This window comes from Uranotaenia lowii, chromosome 3 (genome assembly GCF_029784155.1).
Source record: "Uranotaenia lowii strain MFRU-FL chromosome 3, ASM2978415v1, whole genome shotgun sequence".
In the NCBI taxonomy this organism is placed as follows: Eukaryota; Metazoa; Arthropoda; class Insecta; order Diptera; family Culicidae; genus Uranotaenia; species Uranotaenia lowii.
Window position 1 is genome coordinate 227249092 of NC_073693.1, and position 6000 is coordinate 227255091.

Here is a 6000-nt window from a genome sequence, read left to right on the forward strand (position 1 = left end):
ACAGAACACAGTTTTTTATTTCTTCATCTGAAATTGCTATAAAGTACATGTGATCCGTTGATTTTTTATACAAATAAACAAATAAACAAATAAACAAAGTAACTAAATGAACAAAAAAATTTCAGTTTTGGGTCAACTCATAAACTTCGCACCTTATCTAGACAATTTAGATTTGGTGGTGCACGATTCCTTACCATTTTTCAAAATCCAAAAAAAAAAATGCCTTATTAAACCTTCAAAATGTTGTGAGCCCTTACATTTATTTTTTTCTTTTTATCTTTCATAATAAAGAAATTATGAAGCAAACAAAAAAGGGGCCCATAATACCCCACACTCCCCTACTCAATTTTATGACATTTTTTTAAATAAATTCATTTTGCTTGTCAAGAAAAAAAAACATTAAAAAGTTGTGATTTTCCAGTTTTTTTTTCATGAAACAATTGTTGCAATTTTGTTACTTTGTGTAACGAAGGGTTAAAATTTCATTTGAAAATTAAGTCGCAGTGTCGACGTTCGGTGGCTTTTAGCTTTGAACAATAGAAAAAAAGTTGGTTCCAAGATTTTCAACAGTGTAGTCAGTGTTTCAACAATCAGTCAAAAAAATTATTATTATAAAAAAAAATTAAACACAAAAGAAATCAATTAAAATTTATTGGATACAACCACAAATGTTCAAATCTATATATATAAAAATGAATTTCTGTCTGTCTGTCTGTCTGTCTGTCTGTCTGTCTGTCTGTCTGTCTGTCTGTCTGTCTGTTCTCTATAGACTCGAAAACTACTGAACAGATTTGCGAGAAACTTGGTAGAAAAGGGTATTGGGGACCGGGGAAGGTTCCTATAATAGTTTGAGACCCCTCCATACCCCTGAAAGGGGGGAGGGGGTCTTTCATTTAAAACTAATAAGGCTTCATAACTCGAGAACTGATAGAGCAAATCAAACCAAACTTGGCATGGGTGGAAACTTGGGTACGAGGAATGTTCTTTAAAATATTTGGTTCCCCTTTCTCCTTCCAGTGGGGAGATAGGAAGGGGGGAGGGGGCCTACCTTACAATTTTTCACATAATTGGAGAACTAATTAAGCTAATGGAAACAAATTTGGCATGGGAGAGTAGTGGAATAAGAGAAATGGTTCTATGATTATTTCAGACCCCTCCCTCCTTCCAGTGGAGAAACAGGAAGGAGGGAGGGGGGCTTTCATGCCTTTTTATTTGCATAACTTGAAAACTATTCAAGCAAATGAAACCAAATTTGGCTTGGAAGGGCATTTGGGTACGATAAATAGTGCAATGGATAATAGGTACCTCTCCCTTCTTTCAGAGAGGGAATAGATAGTGGGGGAGAGCTCCTTCACAATATTCAGCATTACTGTAAAACTTATCAAGCAAATTGAACCAAATTTGGCGCGGGAATCCCATACAATTTTTAACATCACACGGGACTTACCTAGCAAATGGATCGAAATTTGGCATGGAAGGGAGTTTGAGCACAAGGAATGTTTCTGTGTATATTTGGAACTACTGCCTTCTTCCAGTGGGATGATGGGAAGGAGAGGGGTGGGGACTCCTTTGTATTTTTTCGCATAACTCCAGAACTAATCGAGCAAATTGAAACAAATTTGGCATGGGAAAGCATTTGGATACGTAAAATAGTTGCTTGCTTTTTTTGCGAATTCTTTCTTCTTCAATTGGGGATACAGTTAGGGAAGATAGGACATACCATTGTTTTGCATAAATCAAGAATTTATCTAATAAATGGAACCAAATATGACTTGGGAACAATCATACAATCGAGTAAATGGAACAGAATTTAGCATGGGAATGTTTGGGCTTGAGAGGGTATTCGAGCACAAGAAATGTTTTTCCAGTGGTTTAACACCTCTCCCTCCATTAAGTGGAACGATAAAAAGTGAGAAGATGCTTCGATGGTTCGAGACCCCTTCATCTCACCTTGGGGAAGATATAAAATGGAGAGAGGGTTTTGAATATTTGAATTTCATTTTTTGAATATCTCGAGAACTTATAGAGAAGGGAGCCATATATGACATGGAATCGTATTTGTATACAAGATGTGATGCTATGAAACCCCCTTCCTTCCATTAGAGATATAGGAATGGGCAAAAGAGTCACTCTCACAATTTGTATAATAATTTGAGAACGAATAGGTAAAATAAATGTCCCTTTACGTTATTTTGATACATAAAATGTTCCATGAGAGTTTGAGACTCACTCCATATTAAAAAGGTACAGCGAAGATTCCATATACAAACAAAATATTTTGGCATAGACTTATGAAGCAAAGAGATCCCGAGTCATAAAAAGGACTAAGACAAGATTAATTAAGTTTTCAAAATAAAAAAGTTGCAATTTAATTTCGAAGAAACATTAAACATTTTGTGCAAAAAAATTAAAAGTTAAATAACTGGACCTACATATTTCAATAAATTTTGGAAGGTGTAGCAAAGCACAGCGGGTCAGCTAGTAATAAATAAAATCTGAAATCGAACTTCATTCAAATCCACAATAAAATATCAAATGAAATTAAAACTTAATATGCTGAAATCAGTATGGTTGATAGAGGAAAATTTTAAAATAAAAGATGCATCAGAATCTATAGTATGGATCGTTTTATTTCGAATATGAAATTTTAGACTGCAATTGGAGCGAAAATTAATAAGAGGAACTCAGTATAGCTGATTTGTCCAATTTAAGTTACTACAAACATCAGTTGTTCGATTTTCAAAATGTTCAAATAACGGGTATTTGCAAACTCGAAAAAATCGGGAAATTTGGCAACTTTAGTGTAGAGAGTATGTACCAACGCAAATGTTACAAATGATCGAAAAGCTAAAATTTATTTTAAATTATTCATACGCTTCCTTATGCTTATAAAGTGTGCATTCAAGATTGCCTGTTTTTAAAATTTAATTGTTAGTAAAGCTCAAAAAAGCTAAAAATTTCGAAGCTCTTTCAATGTTTTTTTCACTTTGTTTATCATTTTTTAAATTTCAGTAATACTCGAATATTGCTTGGATAATATTTTGGATTGTTAAATGTAAACATATTTAAATAATTAAAGTTATAAAAAACCTATTCATAAATTGCATAATTTCTCACAAATGGTGGTTAAGTTTTAAGTAAATACAATATACCTTGTAATTGTCCAAAGAGTTCGTACTGAATGAAAATTGTAGACGATTTATTTATTTCTACCTGCAAATCTTATTTCAAAAACTGATAATCACCTACTGTATTTTTTTTATTCGACAGATTTAAGATAAAGTTATTAGTATCGCCGCAAAAATCTTAACATTTATAATTATAAATATAAAATATAATATAATAAAATAATATAAAATAAAATATTTCAATTTCAAATCATACTGGTGTTTATAAGCTTAGAACTCCTAAAATATATTATTTGTAAAATAAATACGAGAAATTGATTAAATATTTATTTTGGTCTTCCCAGATTCTTGGATTTATTCGGACTTACCCTGGTTTTCAAAGTAAAGTGGACAAAGCCAGCAAGCAATTGCATGGCTCTGATAGAAAACTATCTTCTTAGTTTGAAGAACGATTTCAACGCTGCTGACGTGTTTCAATAAAAAAAAAATTAAAATTTAAGGTCGTTCCTTTTTTTTAAGAATTATCACTGGATTCTGCTTAGATTTGTAATTTTTTTTTTTATAACAAATCAAATTCATATGCCCCATTTTGTCATGTTTTGGCAAAAAATACCAACAAAAATGCGGAATCAACTCTGTAATTCTTATATAGGGGGCCCCCTTTGCTACACCTGCATAAATTGATAGAGTCTTTACCAAAGAGATTAATTATTGTCTTCTTATTTTTTTTGTTTTCAAATCCTGTCCTAAAATTTGTTGTTTAATATTACTTTTAATCTAAAATAATTCTCTGTATTTATTTCTTCAAAAGTTCCTAAATTCTGTCACTACAAATTTTTTAATTTTATGAAATTCCTCTACCAAGCCAAATTTGAATCCATTTGCTTGATTACTTTCCAGGTCAGTAAAAAAAATCCTGAGAGTCCCCCTGATTAATATAATTACACTAGTTTACAAAATTTAAAAAAAATCGTGAACTTGATTAACTGACCAACATTTTTAATGTAAAATCGGGCGCTGAATTCGAAAATGAAATTCAAAAAAATCTCAGTAGAACCGTTTTTGAGCTATGCTCCAAATATGAAATTTCGAAAAAATTAAAAAAGTTCTTGTACTTAGATTAAAATATCTCGGACGGCATAACAGTAATTTGAAATCCCTCTTTTGCATATTGAAGGAGATTGAGTTTTCTATCGATCATCTGAACACTGTTTTTGCGTTTGACCAACAGTATTGTTGATATTAGTGACTTTATGAGAAAAAAAATTATAAAAAACGCATTTTTTTAGAGAAAATTTTGTTTCAACGAAGGTTTTAGACTCGATGGTAGCATTTAAAAAATCTGATTTTCTTTTGCGCTTAAATGTCAATTTAAAACAAAGATTTCAAGTGGTTATTTATCAAAATCGGTTGAAAATTGAAGAAGTTATGGCTACTTTACCATAACTGAAAATTTTGGAGTTTTTAATAATTTAACGAACCGCAGTACACTTATCATAGTACAAGAAGAATGAAACATGATAAATCTCACTCGCTCCAAGTCAAAATTATTTATTAGCTTACCAGAAGGTCACATGCCAAGTTTCAGGAAGATCTGACCATAGGAAGGGGTTGCTTAAGTCTCAAACGTGAATTAAATTTTGAGGTATTTTGCCCGGAAGGACGAAAAATACTGGTTTTTCATCAATAACTTTTTTCATCCCTAGCTGATTGTTTTTTATGGTTGATTTTCTTAAAGCCTAAGTTGAGACAAATATTTCACCTGAAGACTGTAACTCGATTGGATTTGAAACAGAAAAGTTATTGCGGTTCAAAGGCCGCAAATTTTGTCCAACACGCAATGAGTACTTTTTACCCATTGCGTTTTATACGACAATTTTTGACCAAAATACAATCTTTGAACCGCAATAACTTTTCTGTTTCAAATCCAATCGAGTTACAGTCTTGAGGTGAAATATTTGTCTCAACTTAGGCTTTAAGAAAATCAACCATAAAAAACAATCAGCTAGGGATGAAAAAAGTTATTGATGAAAAACCAGTATTTTTCGTCCTTCCGGGCAAAATACCTCAAAATTTAATTCACGTTTGAGACTTAAGCAACCCCTCCCTATGGTCAGATCTTCCTGAAACTTGGTATGTGACCTTCTGGTAAGCTAATAAATAATTTTGACTTGGAGCGAGTGAGATTTATCATGTTTCATTCTTCCTGTACTATGATAAGTGTACTGCGGTTCGTTAAATTATTAAAAACTCCAAAATTTTCAGTTATGGTAAAGTAGCCATAACTTCTTCAATTTTCAACCGATTTTGATAAATAACCACTTGAAATCTTTGTTTTAAATTGACATTTAAGCGCAAAAGAAAATCAGATTTTTTAAATGCTACCATCGAGTCTAAAACCTTCGTTGAAACAAAATTTTCTCTAAAAAAATTCGTTTTTTATAATTTTTTTTCTCATAACGTCACTAATATCAACAATACTGTTGGTCAAACGCAAAAACAGTGTTCAGATGATCGATAGAAAACTTAATCACCTTCAATATGCAAAAGAGGGATTTCAAATTACTGTTATGCCGTCTGAGACATTTTAATCTAAGTACAAGAACTTTTTTAATTTTTTCGAAATTTCATATTTGGAGCATAGCTCAAAAACGGTTCTACTGAGATTTTTTTGAATTTCATTTTCAAATTCAGCGCCCGATTTTACATTGGAAATGACCTTCAGTTTACTGAGTTCAAAAATGCTGTAAACTAGTGTTATTAATCAAATTATTAATTATTTTCAAGTTCCTCAATGGAAAAAAGGAGCGAGTTGGGCCAAAATGTATGAGAGCCCCCTCTTCCCTATTCAACCCCCCACTGCACTGGAGGA